Raw genomic sequence first — 16,898 nt, forward strand, 5'->3', positions numbered from 1 at the left:
GGAGGAAAATGACTCTCTGGGTAGGAGACTCCCCACTCCAACCCTCAGCCCGGCGAGGGCCCCAGTCGGATTCCCACCCCGACTCTGAGCTCTCTCCACACGGTGTGAGGTCAGACAACAGAGCCAAAGCAGCTGACGTTTATAGACTCCTTACGGAGTGCTCTGCACGCATGAGTTCAATTACAACAGAATCAGTTCAACTAGCAGGCACTGTGACTAACCCATTTCGCAGGCGAAGAGGCTGAGGTTAAGGAGGTGAAAGGGCACTCATGGTAGCGAGCAGCACAATCTGGATCCCAACGCAGCTCAGGAATGCCTCTGCCCGGCTGCCTCTCTGGTGCCAAAGTCATGAAACCCGCAAGGGCTTGGGAGATCACATCACCTGTGAACTCCTCTCTGGGCCACCTAGAGATGTGGCCATCTCTAGCTCATTAAGATGTCTGGGACTTTCTGACCTGGTTCCCTACAACTGAGACCCACTGGCGGAAGTTCTTCTTTCTATCAGATTAAATGGGGCAGGTAAGCCAGGGGTTGGGGAGGAAGGCCTGCTGTTTCCTGGACTCTTTAGAGTAAACCCTGAAATGCTGACAGCTCTCCATCAAGGTACCCCTCACGCTCTCACCTCCAGAGTGCCCAGGTCAACTCTTCCTATAGACTTTAGTTCATAATCCTCCAGATAGGTGGTTTGATTAAACAAAGGGAGCACGGAGACATGCTCTCTGAGCATCAGCGCCCTGGTCTCTCCTTCCCCAGAAAGGGCCTAAGACTTCTGCTCATGAGCTCAAGCCCCTGGTCTCTGGGGTCAGTGGCCCCTGGATGGAGGCAGAGGGCAGGGCCGGTTGGTCCCTCCCAAGGATGGATTTCGGTGCAGTTACACACACCTCATTCCTCGGCTTAATTAAAGGAATGTGGTAAAGAGCCAGAGAGGAAAGGGGAATGAAACCCGAAACACGAAAGCCCAAGGCTGCTTCTTCTTTCTTAGTGGGGTGAGGCTGGCAGCGGCCTAACCCCCTGCACACTGTCTAGGGGCCAGGACCGTGCTTGCTCTGCCAGTTCACGCCCTATTCCGTTCCGGCCCCCGCAGCCAGCAGCCCCCAGCTGCCCTTCACCTCCCAGCCAGCAGAGGTCACAAGAGCTCCATCCAGAGTCAGGCCAAGGCACAGACCCAGAACTCTGAACTCCCAATTCAAGGAGCGTTTCTCATAAGGCAGTCATTTGCCTTCAATGCTACTTCATTTAATATTTGTATTTCTTTTAAGTTTCATATTACATTTTATATGTACAAAAATATATGTGGGCTTCCCTGGTGCAGTGGTTGACACTCTGCCTGCCAATGCAGGGGACACGGGTTCAAGCCCTGGTCTGGGAACATCCAACGTGCCGCAGAGCAACTGGGCCCGTGAGCCACAACTACTGAGCCCGCACGTCTGGAGCCTGTGCTCCGCAACAAGAGAGGCCGCGACAGTGAGAGGCCCGCGCACCGCGATGAAGAGTGGCCCCCACTCGCCGCAACTAGAGAAAGCCCTCGCACAGAGGCAAAGACCCAGCACAGCCAAAGATAGGTAAATAAATTAATTAATTAAATTTAAAAAATATATATATAACACACATGTAATGAAACATAAAGGAAACACCCATTAAGTAACTTAAGAACTAGAACTTTATACATACTGCTACATTTACTTCTATTTTCCTCCAACCCATCCCTCTGCTTTACTCCCAAAAGTAAACAGTACCCTGAATATATATTTTTAATCAGTCCCTTGCTCTTCTTCAAAAAAATAATTTTTAATTAAGATACCATTCACATACCATGAAATTCATCCTTTTAAAATGTATGATTCAATGATTTTAGTATATTCACAAAACTGTGCAACCATCAGCACTAAGAAACATTTCATCGTCTCAAAAAGAAAGCCGGTACCCACTGGCAGTCATTTCCCATTTTTCCTTTCTCCCAGTCCCTGACTGGGAGACTAATCTACTTTCTGTCTCTATGGATTTGCCTATTCTGGACATTTCATATAAAAGTATAATAAAATACATGTCCTTATAGGTTCTCTGAGTTTATTCTATTGTTTTTTTCTTTAGATTTATCTTATGTTGGATGCCTAGTTCATTAATATCTAGCCTTTCTTGTTTTCTAATATCAGCATTTAAGACTATATAACCAGGGCTTCCCTGGTGGCACAGTGGTTAAGAATCCGCCTGCCAATGCAGGGGACCGGGGTTCGACCCCTGGTCCAGGAAGATCCCACATGCCATGGAGCAACTAAACCTGTGTGCCACAACTACTGAGCCGGTGCTCTAGAGCCTGCAAGCCACAACTACTGAGGCCCACGTGCCACAACTACTGAAGACTGCACACCTAGAGCCCATGCTCCACAACAAGAGAAGACACCGCAATGAGAAGTCCACGCACCGCAACAAAGAGTACCCCTGCTCGCCACAACTAGAGAAAGCCCGCGCACAGCAACGAAGACCCAACGCAGCCCTAAATAAATAAATAAATAAATAAATAAATAAAAAGACTATATAACCCTCTAAGTGCCACTTTCACTCCAAATATAAGCTTTGAAATGTGGCTTTTTGATTATTGTTTAGTTCTTAGTACTTTAGACTTGCATTATAATTTATTTGACCTGTGCATTAAGAAGCATGTTTTTAAAATGTCCCAATGCATAGTGATTTTTAATTTGCCTTTGTTACTGACTTCTAACAAGTGCACTGTGGTCAGAGAATGTGGTCTGTAGGATATAGATACCTTGAAATTTACTGAGGCTTGCTTTATGATCTAGTATATGGTTATTTATTTCAAAAATTATATTCTATGTAATTCCTTCACTGTTGGGAAGAAAGTTCTAGATGCCCATTAAATTAAGATTATTAATGGTGTTATTTAAATTTCTATATATTTTCTCAGTTTTTGACTGTGTGACCTTCCAAAAACTGAGATAGGTGCTTTAAAATCTGCCACTGTGAGGAAGGATATATAAATTTATTCCTGTGTCTCTCACAATATTGTAACAGAAAGTTTAAAACTGTTATATTGTCCTGTGAGTTGGACCTTTTAGGATTATATAGGGATCCTGTCTTAAATTCCATTTTACTTTCTACTTGTCTGTGTCTTTATGCATTGTATCTTACCATCTTATAAATGTACAGAGCTAGATTTTTAAAAATTCAACCTGATTATTAACTGTCAAGTTTACTCCATTCAACTTTATTGTGACTATTGACATATTTGGTCTGATTTCTACCATCTGTTCTTCCCTACTTTTCTTATGTGTATTTCTCTTTCGACTATTTTTTTTTTCTTATTCATTTTCTCCCTCTACTGCTTGAGAAATTACACAAGTTATTTCTAGTCTTTTAGTGGTTACCTTTGGAATTTTACCATTTGTATTTTCCATAGACTGAATGTTTGTGTTCCCAAAATTCATATGTTGAAACCTAATCCTCAATGAGATGGTATGTGGAGGTAGGCCTTTGGGAGGTGATTAGGCCATGAGTGGGGGGAGCCCTCGTGATGGGATTAGTGCTCTTCTAAAAGAGACCCCAGGAAGCCCTCTTGCCCTTTCTTCCATGTGAGGGGTCCGTGAGGAGACGCTGTCTATGAGCCAGGAAGCAGGCCCTCATCAGATACTGAATCTGCTGGCAACTTGACCTTGGACTTCCCAGCCTCCGGATCTGTGAGAAATAAATTGCTATCGTTTATAAGCCATCTAGTCTACGGTATGCTGTTATAGCAGCCTCTGAACAGACCAAAACAGTATTCAACTTAACAAAGATTTTAAAAGTCTAAAGTTAAAATGTATAATAGTTATTAGGGACAACACTCTTCTTGAAAAATACAGATCACCCCCTTCATGATATATATGCTATTACTGTACAAATTTTCAGTTCTTTTCTTAATCCTATGAAACAGACGCTAGTGTTTCTATTTCTTGGAAAGAACATTTGTTTAGATTCACCCACGTGTATAGTGGTCAGCCTTCAAGCGAGCCCCCAGTACCTCCTGGTATTCACATCCTGTATACTCCCCTTCCACAGTGCACCAGGGTTAGTCTGTGTGACCAATAATATATGGCAGAACTGATATGTCACTTCCAATATTAGATCATAAAAGGCACCACAGCTTTCTTTTCCTGCTCTCTCTCTCTCGGATTGCTTGCTCTGGGGAAAGTTACCTGCCATGTCTTAAGGATGCTCAGGCATCCCTGTGGAGAGGCCCACGTGGCAAAGAACTGAGAGCCGCAGTTCAAAAGCCCACTAGGAAGTAAGGCTGCCACGAACCACGGAAGTGAGCATGGAAGCGGGTTCTCCAGCCTTCACTGACTGCCACCCTGGCTGCCAGCTTGACTGCAGCCTCATCAAAGACCTCGAGCAAAACCACCCAGCTACGCTGCTGCCTGACCCCTGACCCTCAGAAACTGCGTGAGATAACAAATGTTTGTTGTTTTAAGCCACTGAGTTTGGGGGTAATTTGTTATGTTGCAACAGATAACTAATACAACTTATTTACTAACTCATTTGTTCGTGATTCCTTTTGAATCTCAGACGTCCATCAAGCCATTTTCTTAATTCCCAGAGAACATCTTTTAGAATTTTCTTTAACGAAGATCTATTAGTTGTAAACTCAGTTTTTGTTTATAATTTCACCCTTCTGGTGGACAGACTCTAATGTGATCCCCAATAATTCCAACCTTCTAGTATTCAAACCTTTGTGTAATCCCCTCCCCTTGAACAGGAGTAGCAGCTGGGACTTGCTTCTAGCCAGGAGAGGGGTTATTAGGTGAGCAGGGCCCCTCCTGGGAGTAGGAAGGACACATATCAAGGGTTCCAGGCCACTAGTCACTGCTACACCTTCCCCTCAGCTCCCCCCAATCACCTCCATAGATGCTCACGTTCAAGTTAATCCCCCCCACACATACACACTGAATTCCTAGATGGAGTTATACGATCGTGGGTTCTGCAAGGGATAAACAGGTGAACAGGACAGGGCGGCAAGGTTTGAAAGCAGAGGGCTCTGGTGTATCAGCAAATGTGAAGAGAGCTTCACAAAAGGCAGAGACTACATTCAAGTTTCAGCCAGCAGGGCACGGAAAAGGGGAGCAGGGAATACAACAGGAGGCCTGGGACGTTTCCATGGAGGAGTTGACATTCCAGCTGAACCTTGAAAGCAGGATGGGATTTTGATGGACAGGGGTAAGAAGAGAGAAGAGGAAGGGCATTCTGGCAGAGGACACAGCATGAGCAAAGGCAGTGAGAAGGGAAAATGGGAAGCGGGGATAACAAATAGTATTCAAGTTCAAGTTCGGTTCAAGTGGAACCTCAAGGTACTTCATTCAGTAGTGGCCACCTGGGCTTCCCTGGTGGCACAGTGTTTAAGAATCCTCCTGCCAATGCAGGGAACATGGGTTAGAGCCCTGGTCCAGGGCTCTGGTCCACATGCTGCGGAGCAACTAAGCCCGTGAGCCACAACTACTGAGCTTGTGCTCTAGAGCCCCTGAGCCACAACTACTGAGCCCATGTGCCACAACTACTGAAGCCCGCGTGCCTAGAGCCTGTGCTCCGCAACAAGAGAAGCCACCGCAATGAGAAGCCCGCGCACCGCAATGAAGAGTAGCCCCCGCTCACCGCAACTACAGAAAGCCCACGCGCAGCAACGAAGGCCCAATGCAGCCAAAAATAAATTAAAAACAAAACAAAAAAAGTGGCCGCCTTTAGTGGCTTCCTCAGAAGGATTCTGAATGAAGTGGGGCAGGAGAGAGGGCCTTCATCCATTAGTAATGTCTACATAGCGCAGGAGGGGGCCGTGACAGCCATCTGCAAAGTATTTGCCATTTCTAGAGTAAGATACCTTCCAAAACAGTGAATAATCGGGTTGTGTAAAGCATGAGGGTGTGGGTGGTGAGAATTCTGGTAAGACAGTTGGGAGACAGCCTCTAGAGGATCTTGAATGCCAGGCTAAAGAGTAAAGACCTGTCTTTGTATTCTAAAGAAAACATTCCTGATCAAGTTACAGTGAGCTGAAAGAAATACTGTTACAGATTTGAAAAGGGACCAACTTCGCTCGGTCAAGCTGCTGCCCAGGCCTGGACTATACCAGCCACACCTCAGCACAGGCTTCCTCAGGGTGCCTCTTGGACCCCCACACACACCCATTTTTTAAAATCCCGCTGGTACCCCTGGCACTGCCCTCGAGTCGAGTGGCCAAGTACACATACAGAGCCTCTGACGGGACACAAAACGCCTTTCTCTCACTGATCCACCAAGAGACTCTCTCTCTGCCTTCCCTCCCTCCAACACAGCTGCCCCTCTGTGTCCTACACCCTCCCAGTTCCCACACATTCCTTTATCTCAGAAAGGAAGCTGGGCTGCCTGGGGCTGACTAGGGGGAGGGGGAGATTAAGAGGTGGTAGAAGTGGTACATCTCATTTCCAGGCCACAGAGTTTAAGAAGTAGATGGAAGAAAGGAGGGAGGGATCTTCGGAAGATGGAAAAGCAAGGCAGAATTGGGTGGAGCTGGGAGAGGACATTCGGGAATATTACCTTAGCTTCCTGTGCATGTGAGGTCATGGACCCCCTACCTGGGGGTGCCTGAGGACCTGGTTCCCTGGGAGGGGGCTCTAGCGAAATCATCACTGTTAGATGGGGAGTCTTGAACTCTAGATCATTCAGATCATCCTCCCCATGTAGAAAATGGAACCAGTCACATTTTGCTTCCTCGGCAGCATCTCCTGAGAAAGGATTGATTTTCCATTCATTTTTCTGCTCCTTTCCATGCTCTCATTTATCTCTACATTGGTAAACAGCTGACACGTTGGGCGGCAATAGCACATCCATGTTAATTTTCCTCCCTGATCTTTCTGCTGTCTGCACATTTGCTTTTCTGCATGTGCAGGAGAAAAGCAATCAGGAGAGTTTCTCCGGTGATTATCTTTCCATCTGAGTCACATAATTTCACATAATTGCTGGGTAAAAGCTGCTCAGAAAGAGAAGCCACTAGTTGATGATCTAGCATCATGCTATGTTATTTTTGATTACACGCAGCAGCGAGGTAGATCAGAATACCCAGTTCTATTGTGAAAATAACTCAGAAATGACCTCCCTTTAAAATGTATAGGCTCCAAATTACAGTGGAACATCATTATCTCATCCTCATCTCTGTCTCACTCAGCCCCCAAGGCCTCACCTCCCATCCCTTCCATCCCACCTGCTTGCCTTCCTTTGGGTTCAGCCCATCAAAAACATGCCCAGGGGTATCATCAAGGCCTGGGTACTGGCAGGATCCCCAGAGAAAGATGAGGCCCCCTCTCCAGACAGGACATGCCAGAAGGGAGCCTTTTATGGGGTCACAGAATGCCCGAGCCCCAATGTTTAGGCTAACAGGTTACCCTAGACACGTTATTGTATGATTTAGCCTATGACGTATCCAAACCTTTGCGACAAAGAAGCTGGTTAAAAGAAAATTCCACTGTATATAAATAGGATATAACCAAGATCTGAGGTTTACCAGACGGAGTTAGAATCACAGAATGCCAGTGAGTTAGAATGATTGAGATGAAAGCTCTTACTTTTTATTGAGGAGACTGGGGCCCCGAGAGGAGTGCTGCAGCCAATTCGTCCAGCTAGTCAGGGGCAGAGCCGGGCCCAGAACCCACGCCTCCAGCCCCTGCCTACTGCTCTGGTCTGCTGGGATTGGGCAGTGGGCAGGCCAGGGCTGGAGGAGAGGAGCACAGTGACGGCAGCAGGGAAGGCTGAGCAATGCCTGAGAGCCCTCGGGCAGCCCAACCGGAGCCAGGAAAGAAGACACGGCACCTCTAGGAATGCGGGTGACGAGGGCAGTGAGGCGGGGAGCAGAGAAGCACTGCCAGGCTCCTGGGCTCTCCATGAAAACACCATCTTGGGAGAATTCCCTGGCGGAAATGAGAGGAAATGAAAACTCTGGGATGGGAAGCCCATATTTGAAGCCTAGCTTGGGGCCTGGATTGGATATAAGAAATGATAATAATAATCACGATAAACAGCATACAGGTCAGGTGCTATTTTTACTACTTTAAATATTCATTCTCATTTAATCTTTAAAAGGAGCCTATGAAATATGTGTTACCATCAAATCCATTTTAAAGGGAAACAAATTGAGGCAGAGGAAGAGCAGTCCCCTGGTGAGTGAGAGCTGGATCCCAAACTTCTGCCCAGCTCAGTCTGCTTCCCTGCTGGGGGTAGGAAGGGTAATCTTCCTGCTGTGAGTCCTGGATTCCAGCCCGCCCAGCCCCACATCCCAGGGGCAAAGGGCCATGATGGGCCAACTGCACTGCTGCTCCCAGAGGGCTTACCTCCCAAGCAACAGCCACTCTGTTCCTTACTCCTGTCCCAGTCCAGTGGGCTTAGGCTGCAAGGCTCAGCCCGCTGAGAGAACCAAATGAACTCTGCAAAGAGGGGGTTCCTGCCTCTGGGTGAACATTTACCAACCAAGCCCTCTAACATTGTTGGCTTCATACATACTCACGAGAGAAGGAGACAGCAGCATGGACAGTGCCTGCCAGCTCACCCCGAAAAGAGAATTTCTATTCCCTTGTTGGATAGAGAGCTGTTCACTGGAGAGGGTGATTTTTTTTTGTAACAGATTATGGGATTTATGCTGTTGATTAGGTCAGAGGTGAGAGCATGGTGTCGGGGGCAGTGGGGGATCAGCCAACTCCCCTGCCGACTTTCCAAGGCTATTATAAAGGTCAAGTGAGATAATATATGTGAAGGTTCTTTGTAAACTGTGAAGCTCTGTGATAACAATACCTAATATTTATTAGGCATTCATGGCATGCCAAGTACTGTTCTAAGTGGTTTACGTGTACTAACTCATTCAATCCTTACAGTAGTTCTAGGAAATGGCTCTGATTATGATCGTTCCCATTATACAGATGGAGAAACTGAGGCCAGAAAGGTTAAGCAAGTTGTCTAAAGTCTTTGCTCCCGAGTCCTCGCTTTTTTTTTGAATTTTATTTTATTTATTTTTTTATACAGCAGGTTCTTATTAGTTATCTATTTTATACATATTAGTGTATATATGTCAATCCCAATCTCCCAGTTCATCCCACCACCACCACCACCACCACCACCACCCCACCACTTTCCCCCCTTGGTGTCCATACGTTTGTTCTCTACATCTGTGCCTCTATTTCTGCCCTGCAAACCGAGTGCTCGCTTTGAACCACTCCACCATCCTGCCTCTCTGCCACCTGGTGGCGTTGGGGCCTTGAACAAGTCACTCTACCTCTCAGAGCCTTTGCTTCTGAAACTGTAAAACAGGAATAATAACAGGCATCTCAGGAGCTGTGAGGATTAGATGAACCAGCCTCTGTGCATGGGCAGTTATTTGCCCACACCTTCCCCTCTGGAGGGGAGACAGCTCCTCCCCCACTCCAAAGCTACAGGTCTACTGGGGGCTGCCAATCGCAGCCCCTCCCTCGTTGCTAAAAGGACTGGGTTTGAGACTTCGGTATTCCCCCAGGGGCTGTCACATCGTCCAGAAGCAAGGGAAGAAGGGTCAAAGCAGCCAAGCTGTGAAATCTGGGGGTGGGGGGATCTGGCGGGGGAAGTCAGGCAGCAGCTCACAGGTGAAGAGCCCGTGGGAGAGAAGCAGGGAGAAGAGATGGGGACAGGGTACTGGCTGACTGTGCTCCAGCTCATCTGTTTCCAGCCCAGCGCTGCTCTGCCCATCCCACAGGCCGGCTCTATGAACCGGTAATCCCTGCCTTGCCCCCAGGCAGACGCAGTGTTCTCTGGGTCATTTGCAATGAAGAGATACCATGTCACAGCCGAGCACTCTGCATGGCAAATAGCAACTGCTTTTTAAGTATCAACTGTTGATTCTATCATCATCCCCCCAACTCTTTCCTCAGCTTTCACCTTTATTATCTAGCTTCTCTTGGGAAATGGGGAAGAGATACAGAGAACACAGCTGCGGAAAGGCCCCAGCTGCCCCCTTTCACTTCCCAACACAGGCGGGGGACAGGCCTCAGCCCGCAGAGGAAGCAGGCAGAGGAGCGCTCTACAGATGCAAAAGGCTCCCCAGAGCCACTGCCCTCTCTGGCCTCCAGAAAAACAGGCTGCATCACCCAGGGCCACCACCAAGTGGCGTGGGGAGCTCAGATCTGCCTGGGACAGCAGGGACGGGGCCACATGGGTGAGCCCCTACCAAGAGACACAGAAGCAAGACAGGACCTGAGACAGAAGAGGAAAGAGACCCCAGAGGAAGAGCAGCTGAACGGGGAGGGGCCCAAAGAGAAGTGCGAGACAGGCAGGAAAAGGGAAGAGAAAGGAAGAGTCTGCAGGACAGAACTGGAGGCTGGCCAAGGGGAGGGGCACCCAGCAGAAACTGAGCAAGAGATGCACACGGTGACAAAGCAAGGAGAGGTGAAGACTGCTGAGAAAAGAAATCGGCTTTGTAGAAACATCAAGCAAGGCTCCACGCTGTCGCCCTCCCCATGAGGCCCCAGCTGGGCCTCCATCCTTGGCTGCCCGTGTGCCTCCACCATACCCTGCCTGCCCCAGTCACACGGGTGCTCCGAAGAGCAGAGAAGGGAAAATGCCCCTGGGCAGGGCGTGGGGAGGAGAGTCCACGGACAGCTGCAGCTCCTGGGAGAAGACATTTCATCCCCCTCCCTGACTGTAGGACAGCTGCCCAGTGGAAGACACAGGGTCTCTGCTGTCCAAGCAGCCTGCTGGGCAGGGCCGAGCAGACTTCTGCTAGACTGGGATGGTACTGTGCACCCTGGTCCTCCTGCCTCTTGGATTTAAGGGAGGTTGAGGCAAGATATATCAGCACAGAGACTCTTGTCCTACAGCCCCAGACCCTCGAGTGTACCTGTGGCTGTCGTTAAGACGAAGCGGGACCGATGGTGTTGTGTACGCTCCACCCAGCCCTGCTCCTGCTACCTGCCCACGGTGGCTGAAGGGAATGACGAGGGCGATGGTGGTGATGTTGATAACAGCAAAACATCTGTAAGACACCCGACTCACCAGGCAACTTCACAAGCATTAGCTCAAAGGAACATCACAACTGCAGGCGATGTTGGATATCATTGCCATTTCACAGATTAGAGAAGGTGAGGCTCCGAGTTACGTTGCCTCGTTCAAGGCCCCGCAGCTAACAATGGCACAGCTGGCATCGGCTCCTAATTCTGTGGATGCCACATGCTAGGCCCTTTCCACTCTTCCTTGCTGCCTCCCTGGCACATGTGGCAATGCATGGGGACTAAGGGAAATCAAAATGCTGACCTTGACCCAAGTCCATGCAGGGCTCATTGGACGGGAGTGTTCTTACCCAGGCCAGGGGAGAAAAACCAGCGTGAGAGAATAACCCAAATAAAATTAAATAGCTTTATTTAACTTTGGCATGTATTGTGTCATTTTTTCCCTTTCACAGTTTCCTGCTCAACTCTATTCTGTCCACTACGACTGATGTGAAGGCTGGGACCCTGGAGCCGCTCAGGAGGTGGGAGGAGGCCTGGCATATCCTTCAGCCATCGCTGGCCCCCAGCTATTCACAGGTCTTCCCGTCGCTCCCAGCTGAGCTTCAGCACCACCACGGGCTCTCCTCTCTCCCTCCCCAGTCTCCGCACAGCAGTTGCTGGGCACCCTGATGCTCTCTGCCTAGCAGAACATCAGTGTATTCATGCGGGGAGCTACACAGCATCCCAGACCAGTTGTAGGGCATCCTGTCCACTGGAGCTAAGCTCACAGCGGATGCCAACAGAACTACCAGCCCAGCAACTGACAGCCTTTCAGAGCAGACTGCCAAGCTGCAGATCCCCTTCTTTTCTGGTATGGTTCAGAATTAGATTAGGGTGTAGAATTGAAATAAAGACCACCCCTACTCAAAAATATATCCACACCCACAACATTCTCCCAAGGAGAGAGTTCTTAATTCAACCAAATACTTCATTTAAAAGGTAAATACTTACATTCCTAACAGTTATTTATATCTCGGCCTGAGTTATTTAATCAGATTGCTTTCCAAAGAGCTGAGATCTGCCTGCACTTAGGTGGAGAAATTGGTGGAGAAGAGAGGATAATTTTGGAGCAAGGTGTAATTTTGGAAAGAGTGGCATCATTATCCTTCCAGTAACCAAATTAACAAACATTTCTTGATGGCCTACTGCTGCCCAGGACCTTAGTCATCACTGGGGGAGCTGCAGCAACACAGTCCCTGCCTCATGGAGCTTACAGTCTTAACTGAGTTCACAGGGTTTCCTCCCCGCCTGCCGAACTCCACGTGGTGTCGGTGGCAAAGTCCCAGCCACGCTGACTCCGGCGCTATCTCTATCATCTTCTCTCCCGTTGCTCGCTCCATAGTTCAGACCCTCATCATTGCTCCCCTGGGCTGCTGGTATGATCACTTCCCTCCCAAGCTCAAGTGTATCATGGTGCTTCCGTATTCTATTTATTTTTTAAAAAATCAAAACTTTTTATTCTGGCATATAAATACCTCTAAGTCTATCCCTTTTCTACCCTTTCAGTATTTTCTCCCATTACTTTCAGCTAAGATGGTCTACTCCCATCCCCTGCCACACGTGTTTTGATCTCCAGGCCGTTGTATATTCTGTTCCCTCCACTTAGAATGCCCTTCCCTCTCCTGTTTATTCCAGTTCTCAGCTCTGGCTGCACCTCAGGATCACATGGAGAGCTTTTTCATAATAATAATAATGGGGATCAACTATGTCCCATCAAATTCTAAACTCTGGGGGTGGGACCAAGGCATCAGTAATTTTTAGAATCTCTCCACTCATTCTAACGTGTAGCCAAGGTTGAAAAATGCTGTCTTTGTCCAACTGCCACTCCAGCCCACGGGCTGACTTTCTTTCTCCAGCCTGTGACCTGTCATTAGCACTGATTTGCCACACAGCACATTCTGGTTTAATGCTCTCTTTAATAAGGTTCTCCTGCCTGGAAACTCTCTGTGCTACTCCACAACTTGTAAGACCTGGGGCGGTGCAGACAGTCAGCGAGTGCTGGTTGACAGATCGATGCTTGTCTCGAGGAGTGGAAAGCACAGCTCTGATCACCAGGCCCTGGAACCCTGCTGAAGTGGGGGCACTAAAAGGGACTGGAAACCCAGCACTGTCAACATCGACAGTGATGAATCGTGCTGAGGGTATGTACCCTTGATCTGATGTGATAAAAGTTGCACTTTACCTTTGTGATTTTCCTCCACCAAACCCATAAGCCCAGTCTTATCACGAGAAAAACGTCAGCTAAATCCCCATTGAGGGGTATCCTGCGATATACCCGACGAGTCCTCTTCAAAAACTCTCAAGATCATCAAAAACAAGGCAAGTCTGAGAAACTGTCACAGCCAAGAGGACCCTAAGGAGACACGACAACTAAATGGGATGTGGTTAACTGGATGGGGTCCTGGAATAGAAAAAGGACCTTAGGGAAAAACTAAAGAAATCTGAATAAAGCATGGTCTTTGGTTAATAATAATATATCAATATTATTTCATCAATTGTAACAAACGTACCACACTAATGTAAGACAGTAATCGGGGAAACTGTGCAGGAGGGTTATATTGGAACTCTCTGTACTAGCTGTTCTGTTTTTCTGTAAATCTAAAATTTTTCTTTAAACGGTCTATTAAAAATAACTTAATAAATTTTTAATTCATTTTAAAACAAAACAGCTCCCCAACCACACATGCTCACCTTCCTGGCAAGCGGTGTGGAGCCCTGCGCTCTGCTGGTGATGTCTGATGTTTCTGTAATAGGGGCTGGGCTTCTGTGGTTCAGACCAGAGCCAAAATCCAGCAAAGGCTTTTAGAGCTGCCTTTTCAAATAAGTGCTTTGGGTCCAACCAGAGGTTGCTGATGGATCTGTACCCTTCAGAGGAACATGCAACGTGTTCCCTTGATCTGCATGTTAAACGCTCATCAAATAAGCATAAACATAAATTATTCTCTTTAATAGCCTAACTATAAAATTCCAGAGAAGGGCTGAAGAGCAGAGAGAACTCAAAGCCTGGGACTCAGGAGAGAGCAGAGGGTGGTGACATTCTCATAGGCCGAGGGGCTCACAGTGGCTGCTATCACTTTGCTGAATTCCCTGCACTGCCCCAGGGCAGCTGGACCTCCTTACAAGCAGGGCCGGGCCTCTGGCCCCCATCATCGCTGCTGACACCCACCAGGGTGGCCCCTTCCTACCAGGCCCCTCTCATCACAAGGGCCCTCAGGCCTGGCAGGGCCCCCTTGTGTAGCCCCATCCCTGGGTCTGCCCCACCGTCCTTCCTTCAGGGAGGAGGGCACCCCACAGCTGGGAGGCTGGAGGCTGGGCCCACCGGCCCCCATGACTCAAAGCTCTTCCCATTCCGTGAGCCCAGACCCAATCCAGCCCGGCTGCACAGGGGGCATGGGAGGGACAAAACTCCTTTATCACGCACAGAGAACTTACTATTTTAACTCGGAGGCAGCTTTATCTTTAATGTGGGATTACTTCTGAGGCAAAGGAAGAAAAGACCTGACCACAAAAAGAAATAAGACCCTTTCCTTAGAAGCGGACACACCGAATTCACAAATCACAAACACAGGCCTGGTTTCTAAAAAGATTCCCTGGAGAGACCTGAAGCTGGCCCACCAGCAGGGTCAGAGGGCCTTGCTTCCCCCCTCCCCCGTCACTGCCGACTATGACCGTCTTTGCAGCGCCATCCCAGACGTCACCCTGTGGGCTTGTCCCAACGGCCCTCAGAGGCAAGCACACAGGGCAGCGCTGTGCGGCCAACCCCAGCACAGGCCGGTGATACAGTTGTCCAGAGTGAGTAAGGGAGCGGGACTATGCCTGCCTCCTGCCAGCCCAGGGGCCCGCGCCCCTGCCCCCCGGGGGATCTCAGTCCAGTTCCGGGGAGTCTGGATGGTGGGCAGCCTACTGACAAAGGCCCATTCAAGAGAGGCCAGACGAACAGTCCTAGCGGCAGAAACAGAAACTCGGAGCAGCGGCCAGAGGCCCAGGGGCCAGCCCGAGTAACCCTGCCCACAGCCAGACCACAGTCCCTGCCCCTTCCAGCCTCTGCTCAACAGCCCGCCTCCTTTGAAAGCACAGCTCCGGGCGGCGCGTTTGAACCTACAGGGCACTTTGTCTATGCTCACATTGTCTTGAGGGTAGAAATGACACAGGGATGCACCCTGACCCATGGGCCTGCATACTTGGAAACCTGTCCAACCTGGTCCCGTCGCAAGCGTGGAGGTTTACCCGACCTTGTTTGTCTCTGCTTCGGGAAATGCACTGTCCCCTCCCTCCTGCCACACGCCTCATGGCCCCAGTTCCCACAGAGCCAAGGCCCATGCCTGTCTCCAGGTACCACCATCACGACCATGTGCATCTCTCCCATCAGACTGTGAGCTCCTTGGAAGCAGAGGCACATTCTAGGCATCTCTGAATCTCCAACACTTTGCATAGTAGCTGCTCAGTAAATGCCCATGACTGAATAAATGGATGCTTCAGCGTCATTATGCCTTTAGTCATAATCCAATCTAAGCCCAGAACAACCTGAGGATCTGTGTGGAATTTTAAAGGAATTTTAAAACTTTCTCAGTGCTCCCCTGCCCCCACCTCCTCCAGCCAGCTCTCCAGGTCTCCGTCAAGTCCCATTCACCAAAACGCTGTGATGAATCAGCTTCCTTCCATTGCCTTCAGCCCTTAAACACCTCCAGACCTCCGATAGGGTCTGACTCTTAGTTTTCAGACTCTACCAAAGGAACAGGCAGACTGAAATGACACATGGACATAAAGGAATGTATCCTTCAGGTATGTGTGGTGGGTACCTGGGTAGGAGTGACAGGTGGGAGAGAGCTTAGAGGGACAAGTGGGCTTTCACCATGCCCTGGTGGGTGAGGACTTTTTCCCACATATGTTCAGTTCACAGATGCTCTCTGGGCTTTCTCCATGTCTGACACTGTGCCAGGCCCTGTCTGGGGCAAAAAACAGACCTTGCCTTTGAAGAGGTGGGAGCGGGTATGGGGAGCAGGTGTGGACATGAGTAGCTAAATGAAGGCTCAGTAGGCGTGTACTCTAAGGGAAGAATCAACCGAGCATTTCAGGGGTACCAGGAAGAGGAAAGCTTGTCTGTTTACTTGGAATTAGGAAAAGCTATTTGAAAGAATGAGCACTGGAGAAAAGCCTCAAAGGATGCTATAACAACAATAATGTCATTTTAATAATAACCATGTGTCATTATTATTACTATTGTTATTATTATAGCAGCTAGTATCTACTGAGTGTTTACCATATGCTAGGCACCAAGAAGCATTTGACATAGCTTACCCCTGGCTCAAACCTCATGCCCATTTGACAGATAAGAAAACTGAGGCTTAGAAGAGTTAAGAAAACTGGTAAGCATCAGCACCCAGATTACACCCCAAGTCTGTGCGTCTCCAAAGGCCACTACCCCCTACTCAGCTGGCTGGAGTGAGGCAGCTCATTCCTGTTAGGGCCTGAGTGGAGGCAGAGGGTAGGAAGTGCAAGGCTCAGGATGACCATCTGGAGAAGGGGCCTGGAGAGGTGGCTGCAGCCGAGTTCCTGAGAGCCTCGAGGGCCAGTGCCAAGTACCTGTCCTCATTAATAGGCAATGGAGGGCTTCCCTGGTGGCGCAGTGGTTGGGAGTCCGCCTGCCAGTGCGGGGGACACGGGTTCAACCCCTGGTCCGGAGGCTCCCACATGCCACGGAACAACTAACCCCACGCGCCACAACTACCGAGCCTGCGCTCTGGAGCCCGTGAGACACAACTACTGAGCCCACATGCCACAACTACTGAAGCCCATGTGCCTAGAGCCCGTGCTCTGCAACAAGAGAAGCCACCACAGTGAGAAGCCCGCACACCGCAACGAGGATCCAATGCAGCCAAA

General features: G+C 49.0%; 1 protein-coding gene across 2 annotated transcripts in view; it reads right to left on the reverse strand.

The window, feature by feature from the left end:
- Positions 1 to 16,898, reverse strand: part of FXYD6 (FXYD domain containing ion transport regulator 6) — a 28,609-nt gene that overhangs the window by 5,799 nt on the left and 5,912 nt on the right. The gene's annotated exons all lie outside the window — the stretch shown is intronic.

The sequence above is a fragment of the Delphinapterus leucas genome, chromosome 7 (genome assembly GCF_059928025.1).
Source record: "Delphinapterus leucas isolate spDelLeu-1000000601 "Yukka" chromosome 7, BTC_Dleu_Yukka2, whole genome shotgun sequence".
NCBI lineage: Eukaryota > Metazoa > Chordata > Mammalia > Artiodactyla > Monodontidae > Delphinapterus > Delphinapterus leucas.